The following is a 21,841-nucleotide window of genomic DNA, read 5'->3' on the forward strand; positions in this document are numbered from 1 at the left end:
CCACCAGAAAAGATCACTTTCCCTTACCTTTCATTGATCAAATGTTGGAAAGATTAGCCGGAAATAGTTACTAATGTTTTCTTGATGGTTTTTCCGGATATTTTCAAATTCCAATAGCACCCGAGGACCAAGAGAAAATCACATTCACGTGCCCTTATGGTACTTTTGCTTACAAACGCATGCCATTTGGTCTTTGCAATGCCCCTGCAACCTTTCAAAGGTGCATGATGGCGATTTTTCACGACATGATAGAAGAATGCATGGAAGTTTTCATGGATGACTTTTCAGTCTTCGGTGATACTTTTGAATCATATCTAGTTAATCTTGAATGAATGCTTATTAGATGTGAACAATCAAATCTAGTACTTAATTGGGAGAAATGCCATTTCATGGTTAAAGAAGGCATCGTTCTTGGACATAAAATTTCAAAGGAGGGAATTGAAGTGGATAGAGCTAAAGTAGATGTAATTGCTAAACTTACACATCCCACCAATGTTAGAGGAGTTAGGAGTTTTCTAGGGCATGCCGGTTTTTACCGACGTTTCATAAAAGATTTTTCTAAAATTGCCACTCCTATGAATAAACTCCTAGAAAAAGATGCTCCATTCATCTTTTCAGATGAATGCATCAAATCTTTTAATATTCTTAAAGAAAAACTCACTAATGCATCGATCATGATAACTCCAAATTGGAATCTACCGTTTGAACTAATGTGCGATGCAAGTGATTTTGCAATGGGAGCCGTTTTAGGATAAAGGATTGAAAAATGATTTCAACCCATTTATTATGCTAGTAAGACGTTACAAGGAGCACAAACGAATTACACAACTACTGAAAAAGAACTCCTTGCTATTGTCTTTGCTTTCGACAAATTGCGTTCATATCTCGTTCTAGCTAAAACGGTGGTCTATACCGACCATTCTGCTCTTAGATACCTATTTTCAAAACAAGATGCTAAACCAAGATTAATCCGTTGGATCTTACTCTTACAAGAGTTCGATATTGAAATCCGAGATAAAAAGGGAGCAGAAAATCTCGCCGCTGATCATCTTTCTCGTCTTGAAAATCCCGAATTAGAAGTTCTAAATGAATCGGCCATACAAGACAACTTTTCTGATGAATATCTATTGAAGATAGATTACAATGAAATTCCATGGTTTGCAGACTATGCAAACTACTTAGTATGTGGATTCCTTGAAAAAGGATTATCGTACCAAAAACGAAAGAAATTCTTTAATGATATAAAACACTATTTCTGGGAAGATCCACATTTGTTTAAAAGTTGTCCCGATGGAATAATACGCCGATGCGTATTCGGAGATGAAGCTAGTAAAATATTAAACCATTGTCACACAGGACCAACAGGAGGGCATTATGGGCCTCAACTCACATCAAGAAAAGTTTACGATGCTGGATTCTATTGGCCTACAATTTTCAAAGACGCACACCTTCTTTGCAAATCCTGTGATGCTTGTCAAAGGGCCAGAAAAATAAGTCAACATGATGAAATGCCACAAAATGTCATTCAAGTATGTGAAGTATTTGACATTTGGGGTATTGACTTTATGGGTCCATTTCCAAAATCTCATAATAATCTCTACATTCTCGTTGCCATTGATTATGTATCTAAATGGGCAGAAGCACAAGCTCTCCCAACTAGCGATGCACGAGTTATAGTCAACTTTTTAAAATGTCTTTTTGCTAGGTTTGGAACACCGAAAGCTTTAATAAGTGATCGGGGTACTCATTTTTGTAATAATCAACTTGAGAAATTTCTTAAAAGATATGGAGCAACTCATAAAATCTCAACCGCTTATCATCCACAAAAAAGTGGACAAGTTGAAAATATCAGCTGAGCTTTAAAACGTATTCTAAAGAAAACCGTAGGATCAAATCCGAAGGAATGGTCCATGAAATAGGAGGATGCACTCTGGGCTTTTAGAACAGCCTACAAAACTCCAATTGGAACCACACCTTTCAGACTCGTTTACAGAAAAGCATGTCATCTTCCAGTAGAAATTGAGCACAAAGCATTTTGGGCTTTGAAGACATGTAATCTTGATTTACATGAAGCTGGACGTCTACGGTTAAGTCAATTAAATGAATTAGAAGAATTAAGACATGAAGCATATGAAAATTCGTTAATCTATAAGGAAAGAACGAAGAAATGGCATGATAAAAGAATCAGAAGTTTAAAAGAATTTAAAGAAGGAGACAGAGTTCTTCTTTTCAATTCACGATTCAAGCTATTTCCTGGAAAATTGAAATCAAGATGGTCTGGACCATTCATAGTCAAAAGAGTTTTCCCGTACGGAACAGTAGAGTTAATAAATTCAAATGGGATTGAATTTAAAGTTAATGTTCACAGAGTTAAACATTACATAGATAGTTCAATGGATGTTGAAGATGAAGTTAATCACAATTTCGACACCACAGCTAACTAGGTGTGGGAAGGTTCGAATCTTTTTAGGGTAATGTGTATTTCTGTTAGAGATAGATATTCTATTTTCGTGTAGTTTTCGAGAATGGAATCCGAATGGTCTTTCCCTAGCAGACCCTAAAGAACTAGTCTTCTCCCCCCATTCTGAATTTTTTATTTTTTTAGGTTTTACGAGATGAAGAATTCCTTTGATCTGAACCATGGTCTAATGCTACAAGCTTTGATTACTAAACGTAATAATGACACATTCCCGAGTGACCTGGTGTCAGTAATAAGAAGCAGATGTGACGAAGTAAGGAAAGAACTCAGAAAAGATCATCATAAGACACATTTTGGTAAAGGCAAATCAAAATCCGCAACAAAAAGAAGAGCACGACACCTTGAAAGATGTTATAAATGCGGAAAATGGTCACACGAAGGTAAATGTTAAAATAATCAAACATATTCAAATACCGAATTGGTTACTCTATGTAGAGAAGGACCGTTTATATGTTTAGAAGAAAAGATATTGAAGATTCGTGGTTATGCTTACGTAGCTATAGAAAACCAAATCACACGACTCTCCTATGAGTTGGCTAAAGTAGGTCTCTGAGAATTCTTTCTCATAGGTAAAAGTATGTACAGTTTTTATTTTTATTTTTATTATTTTTAACCTTTTGATAATAAACGCTAATTCGTTCGCTAAAAGTATTAAATTAGTATTCAATAAAATTAGGTATGCGTAACCGAAATTATTGATATCATACAAAAATTTATTACATCACTGCGAAATTTACCGTTTATTCTTAAGGTATAAATATCTTTAATCAATCAACCCAAAATATTTCAGAAATTTCGTCAGGAGTAAAACTAGGTTATGGAACCGAAATTACTTTACCGAAAAGAGGGGCGTATATTTTTGATAATATTTGATTGATTAAAGTGGGATAAAAAGACCAAAAAAATTTTTAATTTTAATTTTTACTTTGTTTTTAAAATTAATATTAAATTATTATTGTAAACTTTTTAAAATCAATATATTTAAGTTTGTAAATATTTTAAACTACTATTTTTAATATAAGTTTGTAAAATTAAAAATATTAATTATATTTAAATGAATTTTTAATTTTATGCATTTTAAATTTAAGTTTGGTGTGAATTTAAAAACAAATATATACTTTATTTCACTAAGATAAAATTTTGATTTTTAAAATTCGTCGTGAGTTGAAGACTAGGTCATTGAACCGAAATTGCTTTACCCGAGGGCGGGACGAGAAATTTTATTATCATTATTTTTAATCTTATTGATCTAAAGTATGCCAAAAACATTAAAAAAAAAAACAAACGAAAATATATTTGGAAACTTTGGTAAAATTTAATCATTTTTCTACGCTAATGACCCTCAATAATTTAAATTGTATTGATTTCTTGTAAATGAGGGCATTGCAAGATCTTAAATGTGGGAAGGGGTTAAATTCTTTCGGATTTTTAAAAATTTTAGACTTATACACTTGGTTACCATTAGAAATACTAGTAACGCAGTAGTTGTATTAGAATCTAGTGCTCTCTGATAATAAAGAACAACCCTAGTCTTATATACTGACTACCCAATTCTAGTAAAATTTTTCAAAATTTTCAATTAAATGAATTCAAAATCATGTTTATACATATTTATGAACGATAAAACTAGGTGTTAACACCGAAATTATGGTTACCTTGGAAAGGACATAAATTGAGAAACAACCCAAAATGTTAGAATTCATTTAAGAATGGAATAGAGGAGAATAAAAAGGCAAAGAAAGAAAAATAATAGCCAAGTATGGGAAAATTTACCAAGTTATTTAGAACATATGTCACATATTTTTGTACAAATAATTAAAGATACTTTTGTTTTGGACTAAACTAATCAGTTTTACCCGATTTATTGGAATACCTTTGAAAGAATAGATGGATCTACACGATGAATCAATTCCATCATTAAAAGGAAGTAAAGTCTTCCGAAAAAGAAACGCGCTTCTTGATTTAGGTTAGGAAGTTGTCTTCCAGACCAGTTGTAGAGTCTACGAAAAACCTTGAAAAGTTTTCTCGAAAATTAGCTGGAAATCCACGGACCTCAGCATCAAACAGGGTCACCAAGTGGTCAGACTTATCCTAACCATGAGAGGATCTGTCTCGTAAAATGGGGAGGGCGCCGTGCAAATTAGCTTGATAAGACTAATGAATCAGACCTCCAGAAAATGATAATCTCCTTAAAGATCAAAAATCAGCTTTTAAGCCTGATATTACTCAATCCTAGAGATTGACCTTAAAGATTGAGAATTACAAACTCATAGAATTCAATGATATCTAAACTCGAGCTTGAACGAGAAAATATTTTGATCAAAATTACAAACCGATTTGTTTTCTGAAAACCCATTTTTAATGTGTTCATTACCATTGAACGTAAAATCCTAGGAATTCACCTGGAATTCATTAGGTCACCTGAACCAAATCGGGTGTCAACCATAAGAACGGTGGTTGCATAGCATGGTCAAAGACAGGACCTTGTGCCAGACCGAAAAACTATAGGGTGAGCTTTACTATTGCTCCTACAAAGGATAGTAATTGCATCTGACACGTTATAGACCATAATTAAAAGCATGTCATGGGACATTGCCTTAACAGTTTTTGTTCAACACTTTCCTTTACAACCGGACGGTAGTTTACCGAAAAGTAATATACGGAGCAAGTATACTGGACGTGTTGCTTTCCTAATACAAGGTTAGCAAGTGGGTGACACAAAACCGCAAGTTTTGAGCTAAAATTTTCAAATTTGAAACCCACCAAACCCACAAAAACAATTTGCAAACACCGGTGAAGGGTTATTCCGGAAAACTTATCTAGGGTAAAAGCTAGATTGTATTTTCAAAAGATCAAATGTTTTCATAAAAGATCCAATTTCCTTAAGGATCTAAATTTTCATAGTCATGTGGGACTGTAAACTACAACGTTACTATCATTGTTTATACCGCCGTATAGAAATCAGTGATGTACAAAGTGTGAAGAATAAAGAAGTGATTCTAGTATTTGTATTTCAAGACTATATTTCTTGAGGACAAGCAACGCTCAAGTGTGGGAATATTTGATAATGCTAAAAACGAACATATATTTCATAGCATTATCCCTCAAGAAAGACAAGCTTTTAGTTGCAATTGTTCTATTTACAAGTGATATTCGTTTATGTAATAAAAGGTGAAGACAAAAGACAAATTTGACGATTTGAAGACACAAACGACCAAAAAGCTAAAAAGTACAAAGTACAATCAAAGTGGTTCAAATTATTGATGAGAAACGTCTCGAAAATACAAGAGTACAAGACGCAAAACGCAAAGTACAAGATATTAAATAGTACGTAAGGACGTTCGAAAATCCGAAACCGAGACATGAACCAACTTTCAGTGCGCGACGCAACGGACCAAAAATTACAAGTCAACTATGCATAAGAATAAAATATAATATATAATTAATTATATATATTATTATATAATATAATTTTACGCAGCCCACATTTTGGATCTAATATGTGAGCTGGTTTCCAGACATCCGCAGTCGCGGTACTTTTTTAAAGGATACCACCGCACTCGCGGAACTCTACAGTACAACGTGGGCCTATAAAAGCCATCGAATTCTGCACGAATTTTACACACCTTTTTCTAATTCATTCTCTCTATCTCAACGTATATATATATATATATATATATATATATATATATATATATATATATATATATATATTTATATTATAATTTTAATTTTAAATTCTAATAATAAGGGTATGTTAGCGAATGTTGTAAGGGTGTAAGTCAAAATTCTGTCCGTGTAACGCTACGCTATTTTTAATCATTGTAAGTTATGTTCAACCTTTTTAAATTAATGTCTCGTAGCTAAGTTATTATTATGCTTATTTAAATTGAAGTAATCATGATGTTGGGCTAAATATTAAAGACGGGGTAATTGGGCTTTGTACCATAATTGGGGTTTGGACAAAAGAACGACACTTGTAGAAATTAGACTATGGGTGTAACAGACTCGTCCCACATCGGTGGGAGAGGAAAACAAAGCACTCCTTATAAGGGTGTGGATACCTCTTCTGGTATGACGCGTTTTGAGGGTGTTTACCCGAGAAGCAAATCCGTGAGGTAGAAGTGCGATCTGGGGTTGTACTCATGCGCGGGTAGCCCGTCGGTGATCGGCTTGTGTCCAAAGCGGACAATATCATACTACGGGCTGATGGTGATGTTACTATGGGCTATTAATGGGCTTTATATTTGTTTAATTAAATGATAGTTTGTTAATTTAATATAAAGATTTACAATTGGATGTACCTATAAATAACCATATACACTCGATCGGACACGATGGGTGAGATATTTATAAGTACTAATAATCGTTCATTTAACCGGACACGGGAATGGATTAATAGTTAATAGACTTACTAAAACAGGGGTGAATTATGTACAAGGACACTTGGCGTAATTGTTAACAAAGAATTAAAACCTTGGGTTACACGCAGTCGATATCCTGGTGTAATTATTAAACAAAGTATTAAGACCTTGTTACAGTTTAAGTCCCCAATTAGTTGGAATATTTAACTTCGGATATAAGAATAATTTGACGAGGACACTAGCACTTTATATTTATGACTGATGGACTATTATGGACAAAAACCAGACGGACATATTGAATAATCCAGGACAAAGGACAATTAACTAATGGTAATAAACTAAAATCAACACGTCAAACATCATGATTACGGAAGTTTAAATAAGCATAATTCCTTATTTTCATATTTAATTGCACTTTTAATTATCGCACTTTTATTTATTGTCATTATATTTAATTGCACTTCTAATTATCATACTTTTTAATTTCGTAATTTTATTTTATCGCACTTTTATTTATCATAATTTCATTATTGTCATTTACTTTACGCTTTTAATTAAGTCTTTTATATATTTAATATTTTAGATTAGGTTTTAACTGCGACTTAGGTTTTAAAATCGACAAATCGGTCATTAAACGGTAAAAACCCCCTTTTATAATAATAATATTACTTATATATATTTTTATATTTTTAAAATATAGTTAAAAAAAATATAGCATTAAACTTGGCTAAATTCCCTGTGGACGAACCGGACTTACTAAAAACTACACTACTGTACGATTAGGTACACTGCCTATAAGTGTTGTAGCAAGGTTTAGGTATATCCACTCTATAAATAAATAAATAACTTGTGTAAAATTGTATCGTATTTGTCATAACCCGACCTTAACCATAAGGACGAATACAATAACATATGATTTCATCGCGAGGTATTGACCTCTATATGCGTCGTTTTTCAAAAACTGCATTCGTTTTTACAATACAAACCATAACTTTTATTACAAATACAAGGTTTAAACAAGATAATAATGATTATCGTTTAGCGATAATCTTAGACTTACAAACTTTACATGTGATAATAACAATACGACTTCCAACATATTTTATATTACAAATCCTCCGATATGCAGTTTTATTTTTGACACAAATATGCATACTCAAGATCTTGCTTAAATTCAACATGTTGCAGCGGAAGCTTTTAGTTAGCACCTGAGAATAAACATGCTTAAAACGTCAACATAAAGTTGGTGAGATATAGGTTTAATGCCGGCAGCGTTATTAATATAGACCACAAGATTTCATATATAAACGTTTTAATAAAAATATTCTAAGTTGTTGAGCACTTGATAACCATACTTAACATTTAATCAACGTCGCATATTCCCTTTATTATGAAATCTTACTACACCGTACCAAGTGTAGTCACCGAAATGAAGTACTGTGCAACCGTTGAATACTGGTCGTCCAGTCTGGTTGGGGTTGTCAGGCCCGATAGATCTATCAACAGGATTCGCGTTTACAATACCGCATGTAAATAGTAGTTACCAAGTTACAGGGAGATATGCCAGTGGTACAACTCAACGTAGAATATATAATTTTAATCACTTGTGTCCATAACGTAAATCATAAAATGCATGTATTCTCATCCCAAAATATTTAGAGTTTAAAAGTGGGACTATATACTCACTTTTGCCTTGAAGGTATTTAACTCGACTTGGTCTCCGATAGATATCACGAACCTAACAATATATATAATATATCAACATATTTTCTTTTCAAGTAATCGTTACATATATATATATATATATATATATATATATATATATATATATATATATATATATATATATATATATATATATATATATATATATATATATATATACTTATAATACTTTTAATATTTTCTTAGTCCGTAGTTAGCAGTCCGATGTTAGTGGTCCACAATTAGTTGCTCAATAAAATAAATAAAGACCCCATCGTATTCGTATTGATCAGAATTAATCTCGACCCATGGTACCATGTTGTCAAATGACGTGTTGCGTACATAAAGTACCGTGTTTTCAGATGACGTGTTGCGTACAATCATGAGGTCTTATGATTAATCTTCTCGTGTTGTTTACAGGTGGTCCTGAAATATATAAAATCAAATCATAAGTAAATATATATTAAATATTATGTTAATTAGCCTAGATATGGTTAATCCGATTTTGTCATAATATGATATATTACAGGTTTTGAAGTGTTTTAAAAATCAAATTAGAAGGATCTATTTAGTTTGCGAACAGGTTTGAAATCATTCAAACTATGTTCTTGTTGTTAAAAATTTTATAACACAAAATAAGATAGCTATATAAATATGAATCGAATAAGATTATGAATAAGGTTACTACCTCAAGTTACTTGGATAAAGCTACTGGAAAAGATAGAAAATAATCTTGATCAAACTTTCTTATGATGATTATAGGTTGTTCATGAAGCTAGTTCTTCATGAGTATTTGCTGAGATTGTGAAGAACACTTAGAGTTCCTAAGAGTGTGTTTTTGGTTAGAGAAAGATGGTTGTAAGAATGAAATGAAAAACCAAGGTGATGGTGATACTTATAGGACAGTCTGGTTGTTGAGGGAGCAAGGACAAATTATTGTGTTGAATTTTTGAGTAATAATGTATGCCAGCTTACAAATAAGATTCCCTCTTATCTAGGGCAGATCTAAGGCTGATAAGGATATTGATTTGATGTGTATTTACCAATAAGCTCAAAATCGGGCTTTTATTTTGGGTCCAATCGGGCCAAAAATAAAATTTTAAGACATTTTTAATAAAGCAATGTTAGCCCAAAAAAAAAAATTCCAAGCTGACCCCAGGGGTTGCCACCCCTTGGACCCCGCCAGGGGTTGCCACCCCTTGGACCCCGCTTATCGGGGGCGCTGCCCCCGAACCCCCGTCATAATCAAGATAAGTTCAAACAAGTGTGTACTCCACACTTCCCCAAACTTGTTCGATATTTATCAAGATTATTTTGGTTACAAATTAATCCCATTACACTTAAATCATATTGGTGACATAAATCACAACACATTATAGATTGTAAGTATATATGTCAAAGAACGTTACATATAGTTATCGTTTTGAAAACTTAAGTTAGTGGTCTCAAAGTATACTTATAACTCATTGTTGTTAGTTCACAATGAAATGTTAAACCATCCTTAAATCATGTTAAATATGTATAGATATGTACATATACATAATCATATAATTATCGTGTGTTATATAGTTCGTGATATCATCGGTCAAATTGGACGGTCAAACGTTGTGTAAAACTCTTTTCAAAAATATAAGTCTCAACAGTTTGGATTGCTTATCATGTTGGTAAGGTTTAATTTATGTAAATATTAATCTCATAAGTATAGAACGATCGGAAAATTCCGGGTCGTTACAGTATTTAATAGTATTTTGTAGTAAAAATATAACTATTTCGTATACACCTCTACGCACATCACGTATCAAGATGGCAAAGTCCTGAAAGTATGAAAAATGCTGATTCATGATGTACTCATAAAGAACTCAGATCATTCTTAGTGTGACGCCCCCGCGCAGCTTGAATTGTTTAATCATGACGTTTACACTGAACTATCAAGATTCTTGTCGTCTGCAATATAGAGTTATACCTATTAAGACTGTAAGTTGGAGCTTGTGATTATTTGAAGGACTTTAATGATTTAAGGTTATTAGTGAACTCAAGATGACATTACACTGTAGGATTTACTCTTGGAACATAGCATGTTTAGAATAATAACTTTGTTTAGGTTAGGATTTTATCTACCTAAGTGTTGATGATCATTTCTTGAAGGGTTAGTGATTTATGACTCAAATTAAAGTGCTTGTTAGCTTTAAGATTGCCAAACGAGTCGAAATCCTAAGTTTGTGAAAATTTGAAAGTTTTCGAAATTACCTAAGTGGCTCACTCGCACGTTTGATGTGTGAACCGTACGAGTAACCATACGTGTGAGGTTAACCGTACGGCTGACCTTGTTCTAAAATGTCTTAAGACATCAGGGTCACATGCACGAGTGATTAGGTGAGACGCGCGGTTGATGGTGGATCATCTGATCAACCGTACGGTTGATCACGAGAGTATAAATAGGGAGTGTTGAGCACAGTCGCTCACACTTGTGCTCCCAAAACTTTTTTTTTTTCTCTCAAATTTCGACCTTCATCGATCAAGTTTTCCACCGCAGTGTTTGTTTATCACATTATTACGACCACAGCACCACCATCTAGGTAAGATTTCATCGAGTTTAAGCCTGTTAATGTGTTGTTTGAATGACTCGAAACCCTAGGGGTTTGTAAATCGAATTTTGTGTAATTGGTGCTTGTTTTGATCAGTGTTTGTTATTGTTTTGGGTTAAATGGATCCTATATATGCTATTGTGATGTAAATCGGTCCCTAAAATGATCAAACATGTAATTTGTGGAATTTAAAAAGGCATTTAATACGGGTTTCATCAGACATGCACGAGTGATATCACTCGCACGCGTGAGACATGACTCGCACGAGTCAGTACACGGTTGATGATCAACAATGTGAATCTTTGAGCTCACTTGTTAAATTTGATTAGGTTCATCACTCGTTTGACAGAGCTGACACGTGTGATTACACGCACGAGTCACCACACGGTTGAGTCACTCGCTTATAAACAATACCTCAACCGTGCACCTTATCTGAAACCATATTACTGCTCAAATGTGTCAACAGTGGCACGAGTGACGATATCACTCGCACGGTTGATTACTCAGCCGCACGTGTAACGTTATCACTCGCACGGTTTATCATGTTAATATGTTTATGACACTTTGATGCGAATGCTTTGATATTTTATAATATGTGGGTCGTATTTCTAACATTTCTGTTAATGCTTCAGTTTGTTAAGATATCATCAAATGGCAGAACAACAAGTCAACGTTCCAGTTGTTAATGTAGAAGGATAGGGGGAGCAACAAGCTAATCCTCAAGCTAATCCTATTAACCCACCTGCTCAGCAAGAGATTCCTCTAGAGAAGGGTGAACTGAACAATCAAGTCGCTCTCTATGACACTACTTTAGAGAGAGGTGATCATTTTACAGAGATTATAGCTTTCCTTCAGAGATCAAGGATACACACTGCTATTTCTACTCCATGCACACCATACTATAGCCATTAGAGAGAATTCTGGAGAAACGCTGTACTGGATGTATCTGAAGATAATGCTAAGCTTGTTAGTAACATTCAAGGACATGAGATCACTGTTTCTAAAGAAGTGATAAGAAGGATTTTAGGTTTCAATGACGAAAACTGTTCTCACATGACGATCCGTCGAGAAAGAATTCATGGTTGTTTTAAGAGATGTGCTTATTCTGGTTACCTAAGTGGTAATTCTGAACTGATGAAGACTCTTCTGCCTCCACAGTTTAGATATCTTGCTCACGTAATGATGCATTGTTTGAGTGGACGCAAGTCTGGTTTTGATAAGTTAAACGAGAAAGTGCAGAGTATGTTCGTGGCACTTGTCTTAAAGGCACCATACGATTTCTCAGGGTTTGTTCTACACTACTTCAAAGCGAATATTTTTAGTACTACTCAGAGATACCTGATCTATGCCCGTTTTCTTCAATTAATCATTAATGACACTGCACCTGATCTACCTAAGCTTGAAGAGGATATTATTCACCTTAAGCCGATGAATCCGATTACTTTTTGAAGGATGGAGGAGACAAGGATTGAGGATTTAAAGCCTGACTTTAAAAGAAAGCTCATTTGTCATCTAATCAAGGAGAACTATCGATGTCCAGCAGGTAATGCTTAGAAGAATGAGGATTCAGACTCTAACTACGAAGTTACCGATGAGGAAGGTGAGGGTGATAATCAGAAATCTACTGGTAATGTTCAAGGAGGAGGTAATCTTGATGATGAGATTATCGAGGGTGATGATGAAGCGACAGAGGAGGATGTCAGCTTGATTCAGAGGAATAGGAAAGGAAAGGATCCTATGACCTCAGAACAACTTAAGAAGAAGGAGAAAAGAACAAAGTATTCTTATGAGTCATCTTAAAAGTCATCACAGGGAGGTTCAAAACAACAAGCTCAGAGGAAACCATCCAGGTTTATGAAGGATGCAAGAGCTGCTGTTACCTCACCGAAACCTGCCACAACAACACCTCAGGTCACGCCAGACGAATACAAGACACAGCAAAATCTACTGATGTCTTTGATCACGAAAATAACCAATCTAGAAAATCAAGCTACTGAGAAGAAGAAGATCAGTAATGCTAAGATTGAATCATTGGTGGAAGAGAACAAGAGGTTATCTGATAGGTTGGACCGACAGAAGAGTTGGACAGATAAGTTGAAGAAGAAGTTTTTGGCGATTAAGAGTGAGAACAAGGAGAAATTGAAGAAGTTAAATGAAAGAATCGAACAGCTTACCTCTGGTAAAACAAAGTTGATTAAGGAGAAAGGAGAAGAATTTCTTCTGATTTAGGAAATGATAATGAGAAAGACGACGAAGAAGATGCTGGAACTGGAGGACCCTCTTTTGGATACCCGTTAGTGATACCTATTCGAAGTTTTAATGAATATGGTGAGGTCTTTACTGCTGAATATATATGAATTACTCAAATGTTTTTAATAATGCAGAAAAGGGGGACGTTCCACCAAGTGATTTTCCGATGGAACAGCTTGCTGCTCTGGCATACGATAGCGAAAATGATACAGAGGATGCAGAGACCGCTAAAGCTGAAAACAAGGCTCCACAAGAAGAGTCATTGTCAAGTATCCCTCCCGAATCAATCCAAAATATCAACTTAAGTGATTTCGATAATTTGTTTGCTGATGAAGATTCTGTTGGTAAAGATAGTTTGAAAGAGGATGTGATTATTGAGTCCGAGGATGAATTTGTGACAGAATCTGATGAAGAAGAAGAAGAAGAAGAAGAAGAAGAAGAAGAAGAAGAAGAAGAAGAAGAAGAAGTTGAGATTGTTATGCCTTCGCTTGAGCCATACTTGCATCCGTCGCTCAACACCTTAAGTGACTTCTTCAATCTGAGTTGTGAGGAGAAAAGAAAGAACTTAATTGAGTTAGAAAAGGCGAGGAAGGTATACAAAGAACAAGTGAAAGAAGTGGATGTTATGATAGAAAGGAACAAGAAGATCCGACATGAGAAACTGCTCGTTGAGAAAGAAAGAAAAGAAAATGAATTGAAAGATAAGAAACTCCGAGCCAAACAAACTGAGGCAGAGGGATGGAATGAGATTAAAAAATGGTTTATACGTGATAGGGTTAAAGTGAATAGAAACGTTGTAGAAGACGAGATCCGTCAGAGTTGGTGGAAACAAAACGTTGTTAACCCTGATCAGTTGAATAAGTCAGAACTTGAGCCGAAGTTTGTTAGTTTCTACGAAAGGGGAAAGAGAACCAAGAAGTATTCCAAGGGTAGAATACTGAGTTGGGGTTACTTCAAGGAGATCAATTGTTTCGTGATCAAGGGGGAAGGAGGAGTTGATTACATGGCACATCCTAGTCACTTCAAAACTCTACCCTACTTCGAGATCATGCAACTTGCTAAGCTGAAGATGTTGAACGCTGAAGATTGTGACCTTTCCAGGTGGTTTCAGAGAAAACTCAGATATGAGTATAAGACAGGGAAATGGGACATCTTTAAGTCGATAGCCGCCAGGTTTTCCATGCACCCAACCAAGAGAAATTCTAAAGGTGGACCTGTACGCATTGTTAAGTTCCATCCAGCCAAGTACATGAAGCAATCTCCATTGATGCCCTTACCCAAGGATATTTGCAAAAACTTCAGATGGTGGTTCTACGATGAGTTGTCGGAGGAAGCAGTGATCTTGACTGCGATTGAAAAGGAAGATGGAAGCATACAGTTCGACAATGTGAGGATTCTAGATCCTATGTGGCTGAGGAACTTATCGAGATTTGATGTGGAGACTCTTCACCGCCATCACATTACTTTTAGAGATGATCGAAAAGAGGAAGCTATGAGATATCAACGTGTGATCGATGTCTACTATGCATACCTCAACAGAAACAGTGATGCTCAAAGCTCAAACCAAGTTCAAGCCAGCTGATCTATGTCGGATACTGTGTTGCTCATTTGTACTTTGTTTTTGATGATGATGTATTTAGGCGAGAGAGAGAATCTGGATATGTACTTGATGTTAAACTGATGTTACTTTTCAACTTATATATATTTCATCGATGTTACTTTATTGTAATCGATAGTCTAGGTCCTAGGGGGAGTTGTTGATGCATTTTATGTAAGTCCCTAGACATCTAACCTACATCCATTGCAGGTACTTCAGTTTATGGGATACCATGTTCGCTCGTTATTATCCTATCTGTGTTTGTTTATGGTTACAGGTACTGCAAGAACGCGATATGGATGTTTAACTATGTTAGACTTAGTCAGACGTGCGAGTGAAGTCTCACTCGTACGGCTGACAGGCTCATATGCACGGTTGATGCTGAGCTAAGTCACAATTATAACCTAAATGAGATGACACGAGTGAGTGATCACCGTACGGCTGATGAAGCCAACTCGTACATGTGATGGATGACGCGTACGGGTGAGTCAACAGCAGAGGTATATAAGTGTTATGTTCTTCATTTTAGGTTAAGCCCCTCTCATACACACCACTCAGATCTGGTAAACCCTAATCCGATTCTCTCTCATCCCAAATCACTCCAGGTAGTGAATAATAGCTCTAGACATTAATCTAATCACACCCTTGTTGTGGTTTGACTAATTTTGAAATGTCCCATTGATATTGATTATAAACGTTCCATATTAATTGATTTTGTTGCGAGGTTTTGACCTCTATATGAGACTTTTTTCAAAGACTGCATTCATTTTTAAAACAACCATAACCTTTATTTTATCAATAAAGGTTTTAAAAGCATTACGTAGATTATCAAATAATGATAATCTAAAATATACTGTTTACACATGACCATTACATAATGGTTTACAATAGAAATATATTACATCGACATATGTTTCTTGAATGCAGTTTTTACACAATATCATACAAACATGGACTCCAAATCTTGTCCTTATTTTAGTATACAACAGCGGAAGCTCTTAGTATTCACATGAGAATAAACATGCTTTAAACGTCAACAAAAATGTTGGTGAGTTATAGGTTTAACCTATATATATCAAATCGTAACAATAGACCACAAGATTTCATATTTCAATACACATCCCATACATAGAGATAAAAATCATTCATATGGTGAACACCTGGTAACCGACATTAACAAGATGCAAATGTAAGAATATCCCCATCATTCCGGGACACCCTTCGGATATGATATAAATTTTGAAGTACTAAAGCATCCGGTACTTTGGATGGGGTTTGTTAGGCCCAATAGATCTATATTTAGGATTCGCGTCAATTAGGGTGTCTGTTCCCCAATTCTTAGATTACCAAACTTAATAAAAAGGGGCATATTCGATTTCGATAATTCAACCATAGAATGTAGTTTCACGTACTTGTGTCTATTTTGTAAATCATTTATAAAACCTGCATGTATTCTCATTCCAAAAATATTAGATTTTAAAAGTGGGACTGTAACTCACTTTCACAGATATTTCCTTCCTCAGAAATAAGACTTGGCCACGGATCGATTCATGAACCTATACAAATATGTACATATATATCAAAGTATGATCAAAATAAAAATACAACCATTTTTATTATATTTTAAAGATTTGAGTGTATTAAGTCAGCTGTCCTCGTTAATAACCTACAACTAGTTGTCCACAGTTAGATGTACAGAAATAAATCGATATATATTATCTTGAATCAATCCACGACCCAGTGTATACAAGTCTCAGGCTAGATCACAACTCAAAGTATATATATTTTTGGAATCAACCTCAACCCTGTATAGCTAACTCCAACATTACTGCATATAGAGTGTCTATGGTTGTTCCAAATAATATATATACATGGGTCGATATGATATGTCAAAACATTTGCATACGTGTCTATGGTATCCCAAGATTACATAATATATTAGAATACATGTATAATACAATATAAGTTAGCTAGGATATGATTTGTATAGATTTGTTAAACATTTCCCGTAGCTAAAAAGATCAAAAATGTCCAATCTTGTTTTACCCATAACTTCTTCATTTTAAATCCGTTTTGAGTGAATCAAATTGCTATGGTTTCATATTGAACTCTAATTTTAGAATCCAAATAGAAAAAGTATAGGTTTATAGTCGGAAATTTAAGTTACATGTCAATTACTAAAGAGGTAGTCATTTCCGTCGAAAGAACGACATCTTGATGACCATTTTGAAAAACATACTTTCACTTTGAGTTTAACCAAGATTTTTGGATATAGTTTCATGTTCATATGAAAAATCATTTTCCCAGAAGAACAACTTTTAAATCAAAGTTTATCATAGTTTTTAATTATCCAAACCAAAACAGCCCCCGGTTTCACTACGACGGCGTATATCCGATTTTTATGGTGTTCATCGTGTTTCCAGGTTTTAAATCATTAAGTTAGTATATCATATAGATATAGAACATGTGTTTAGTTAATTTTAAAAGTCAATTTAGAAGGATTAACTTTTGTTTGCGAACAAGTTTAGAATTAACTAAACTATGTTCTAGTGATTACAAGTTTAAACCTTCGAATAAGATAGCTTTATATGTATGAATCGAATGATGTTATGAACATCATTAATACCTCAAGTTTTCTGGATAAAACTACTAGAAATGAGAAAAATGGATCTAGCTTCAAAGGATCATTGGATGGCTTGAAAGTTCTTGAAGCAGAATCATGACACGAAAACAGTTCAAGTAAGATTTTCACTCGAAATAAGATTGTTATATTTGTAGAAATTGAATCAAAGTTTGAATATGAATATTACCTTGAATTAGAAAGATAACCTACTGTAAATAACAAATGTTCCTTGATCTTAGATGATTACTTGGAATGGATTAGAAAGCTTGGAAGTAGACTTGCAAACTTGGAAGTATTCTTGATTTTTATGAAACTATACTTATGGAATTTATGAAGAACACTTAGAACATGAAGATGGAACTTGAGAGAGATCAATTATATGAAGAAAATTGAAGAATGAAAGTGTTTATAGGTGTTTTTGGTCGTTGGTATATGGATTAGATATAAAGGATATGTAATTTTGTTTTCATGTAAATAAGTCATGAATGATTACTCATATTTTTGTAATTTTATGAGATATTTCATGCTAGTTGCCAAATGATGGTTCCCACATGTGTTAGGTGACTCACATGGGCTACTAAGAGCTGATCATTGGAGTGTATATACCAATAGTACATACATCTAAAAGCTGTGTATTGTACGAGTACGAATACGGGTGCATACGAGTAGAATTGTTGATGAAACTGAACGAGGATGTAATTGTAAACATTTTTGTTAAGTAGAAGTACTTTGATATGTGTCTTGAAGTCTTTCAAAAGTGTAAGAATACATATCAAAACACAACATGTATATACATTCTAATGGAGTCGTTAAGTCTTCGTTAGTCGTTACATGTAAGTGTTGTTTTGAAACCTTTAAGTTAACGATCTCAATTAATGTTGTTAACCCAATGTTTATTATATCAAATGAGATGTTAAATTATTATTTTATCATGATATTATGATGTATTAATATCTCTTAATATGATATATACATTAAAATATCGTTACAACGATAATCGTTACATATAAGTCTCGTTTCGTAATTCTTGAGTTAGTAGTCTTGTCTTTACATATGTAGTTCATTGTTAACACACTTAATGATATATTTAAATATCATTTTATCATGTTAAATATAGTGTATAAATATCTTAATATGATACATATGTATTTAGTAGACGTTATCATAACGATAATCGTTATATATATCATTTCGAGTTTCTTAACTTAGTAATCTCATTTCTTATGTATATCACACATTGTTAATATACTTAGTGAGATACTTACTCATCATAATCTCATGTCAACCACATATATATGTCTATATATACCACAACATGTAGTTTTTACAAATTTGTAACGTTCGTGAATCGCCGGTCAACTTGGGTGATCAATTGTCTATATGAAACTTATTTCATTTAATCAAGTCTTAACAAGTTTGATTGCTTAATATGTTGGAAACATTTAGTCATGTAAATATCAATCTCAATTAATATATATAAACATGGAAAAGTTTGGTCACAACAGTACCTACCCGTTAAATAAATTTCGTCCCGAAATTTTAAGCTGTTGAAGGTGTTGACGAATCTTCTGGAAATAGATGCGGGTATTTCTTCTTCATCTAATCTTCACACTCCCAGGTGAACTCGGGTCCTCTACGGGCATTCCATCGAACCTTAACAATTGGTATCTTGTTTTGCTTAAGTCTCTTAACCTCACGATCCATTATTTCGACGGGTTCTTCAATGAATTGAAGTTTTTCATTGATTTGGATTTCGTCCAACGGAATAGTGAGATCTTATTTAGCAAAACATTTCTTCAAATTCGAGACGTGGAAAGTGTTATGTACAGCTGCGAGTTGTTGAGGTAGCTCCAGTTGGTAAGCTACTGGTCCGACACGATCTATAATCTTGAATGGTCCAATGTACCTTGGATTTAGTTTCCCCCTTTTACCAAATCGAACAACGCCTTTCCAAGGTGAAACCTTAAGCATGACCATTTCTCCAATTTCAAACTCTATATCTTTTCTTTTACTGTCCGCGTAGCTCTTTTGTCGACTCTGGGCGGTTTTCAATCGTTGTTGAATTTGGATGATTTTCTCGGTAGTTTCTTGTATTATCTCTGGACCCTTAATCTGTCTATCCCCCACTTCATTCCAACAAATCAGAGACCTGCACTTTCTACCATAAAGTGCCTCAAACGGCGCCATCTCAATACTAGAATGATAACTGTTGTTGTAGGAAAATTCTGCTAACGGTAGGTGTCGATTGATAATGCTAAAAACGAACATATATTTCATAGCATTATCCCTCAAGAAAGACAAGCTTTTAGTTGCAATTGTTCTATTTACAAGTGATATTCGTTTAAATAATAAAAGGTGAAGACAAAAGACAGATTCGACGAATTGAAGATGCAAACGACTAAAAAGCTCAAAAGTACAAAGTACAATCAAAGTGGTTCAAATTATTGATGAGAAACGTCTCAAAATTACAAGAGTACAAGACGCTAAACGCAAAATACAAGATATTAAATTGTACGAAAGGACGCTCGAAAATCCGGAACCGGGACCAAAGTCAACTCTCAACGCTCGACGCAACGGACTAAAAATTACAAGTCAACTATGCATATAAATATAATATAATATTTAAATAATTCTTAAAATTATTTATATATTATATTTAAAAACCGTCGGCAGAAGAAACAAGCTCATGTGAGCTGGAAAAGCAGGCCATGCGATCGCATGGCCTGGCAGTTATAAAGCCATGCGATCGCATGGTGAATAGTACCAGGCCACATTCCTATAAAAGCATGCTCTGGTCGACTGATATATATCCATCATCCTATCTCTCTACCTATAAACGTATATATATATATATATATATATATATATATATATATATATATATATATATATATATATATATATATTTAATTTTAATTTTAATTTTAATTTCTAATAATAAGGGTATGTAAGCGAATGTTGTAAGGGTGTAAGTCGAAATTCTGTCCGTGTAACGCTACGCTATTTTTAATCACTGTAAGTTATGGTTAATGTTATTTTTAAATTAATGTCTCGTAGTTAAGTTATTATTATGCTTATTTAATGCTGAAGTAATCATGATGTTAGGCTAAATATTAAAATTGGGTAATTGAGCTTTGTACCATAATTGGGGTTTGGACAAAAGAACGACACTTGTAGAAATTAGACTATGGACTATTAATGGGCTTTATATTAACTAAATGATACCTCGTTAATTTAATATATAGACTTATAATTTGACGTATTTATATATAACCACATACGCTTGACTGGGTACGGTGGGCGGGATATCTATAAATACCAATAATTATTCATTTTACCGGACACGGAACTGGATTAATAGTTAATAGACTTGTTGAAACAGGGGTGGATTACATTCAAGGGTAATTGGTGTAATTGTTAACAAAGTAGTAAAACCTTGGTTTACACGCAGTCGATAACCTGGTGTATTCATTAAACAAAGTATTAAGACCTTGTTACCATTCGAATCCCCAATTAGTTGGAATATTTGACTTCGGGAATAAGAATAATTTGACGAAGACTTTCGCACTTTATGATTATGACTGATGGACTATTATGGACAAATCCGTATGGACATATCGAATAATCCAGGACAAAGGACAATTAACCCATGGTAATAAAACTAAAATCAACACGTCAAACATCATGATTACGGAAGTTTAAATAAGCATAATTTATATATTTCATATTTAATTGCACTTTTAATTATTGCACTTTTATTTATTGTCATTATATTTAATTGCACTTTTAATTATCGTACTCTTTAATTATCGCAATTTTATTTTATCGTACTTTTATTTATCGCAATTTCATTATCGTTATTTACTTTACGCTTTAAATTAAGTTATATTTATTTTTAATATTTTACATTAGGTGTTAACTGCGACTAAAGTTTTAAAATCGACAAACCGGTCATTAAACGGTAAAAATCCCCTTTTATAATAATAATACTACTTATATATATTTTTGTATTTTTACAATTATAAGTAAAAAAATATAGCGTTAAACTTGGCTAAGTCTCCCTGTGGAACGAACCGGACTTACTAAAAACTATACTACTGTACGATTAGGTACACTGCCTATAAGTGTTGTAGCAAGGTTTAGGTATATCCATTCTATAAATAAATAAATATCTTGTGTAAAATTGTATCGTATTTAATAGTATTTCGTTGTAAAAATTAATACTATTTCCTAGTACAC

The sequence above is a fragment of the Rutidosis leptorrhynchoides genome, chromosome 6, assembly GCF_046630445.1.
Source record: "Rutidosis leptorrhynchoides isolate AG116_Rl617_1_P2 chromosome 6, CSIRO_AGI_Rlap_v1, whole genome shotgun sequence".
Taxonomy (NCBI): domain Eukaryota; kingdom Viridiplantae; phylum Streptophyta; class Magnoliopsida; order Asterales; family Asteraceae; genus Rutidosis; species Rutidosis leptorrhynchoides.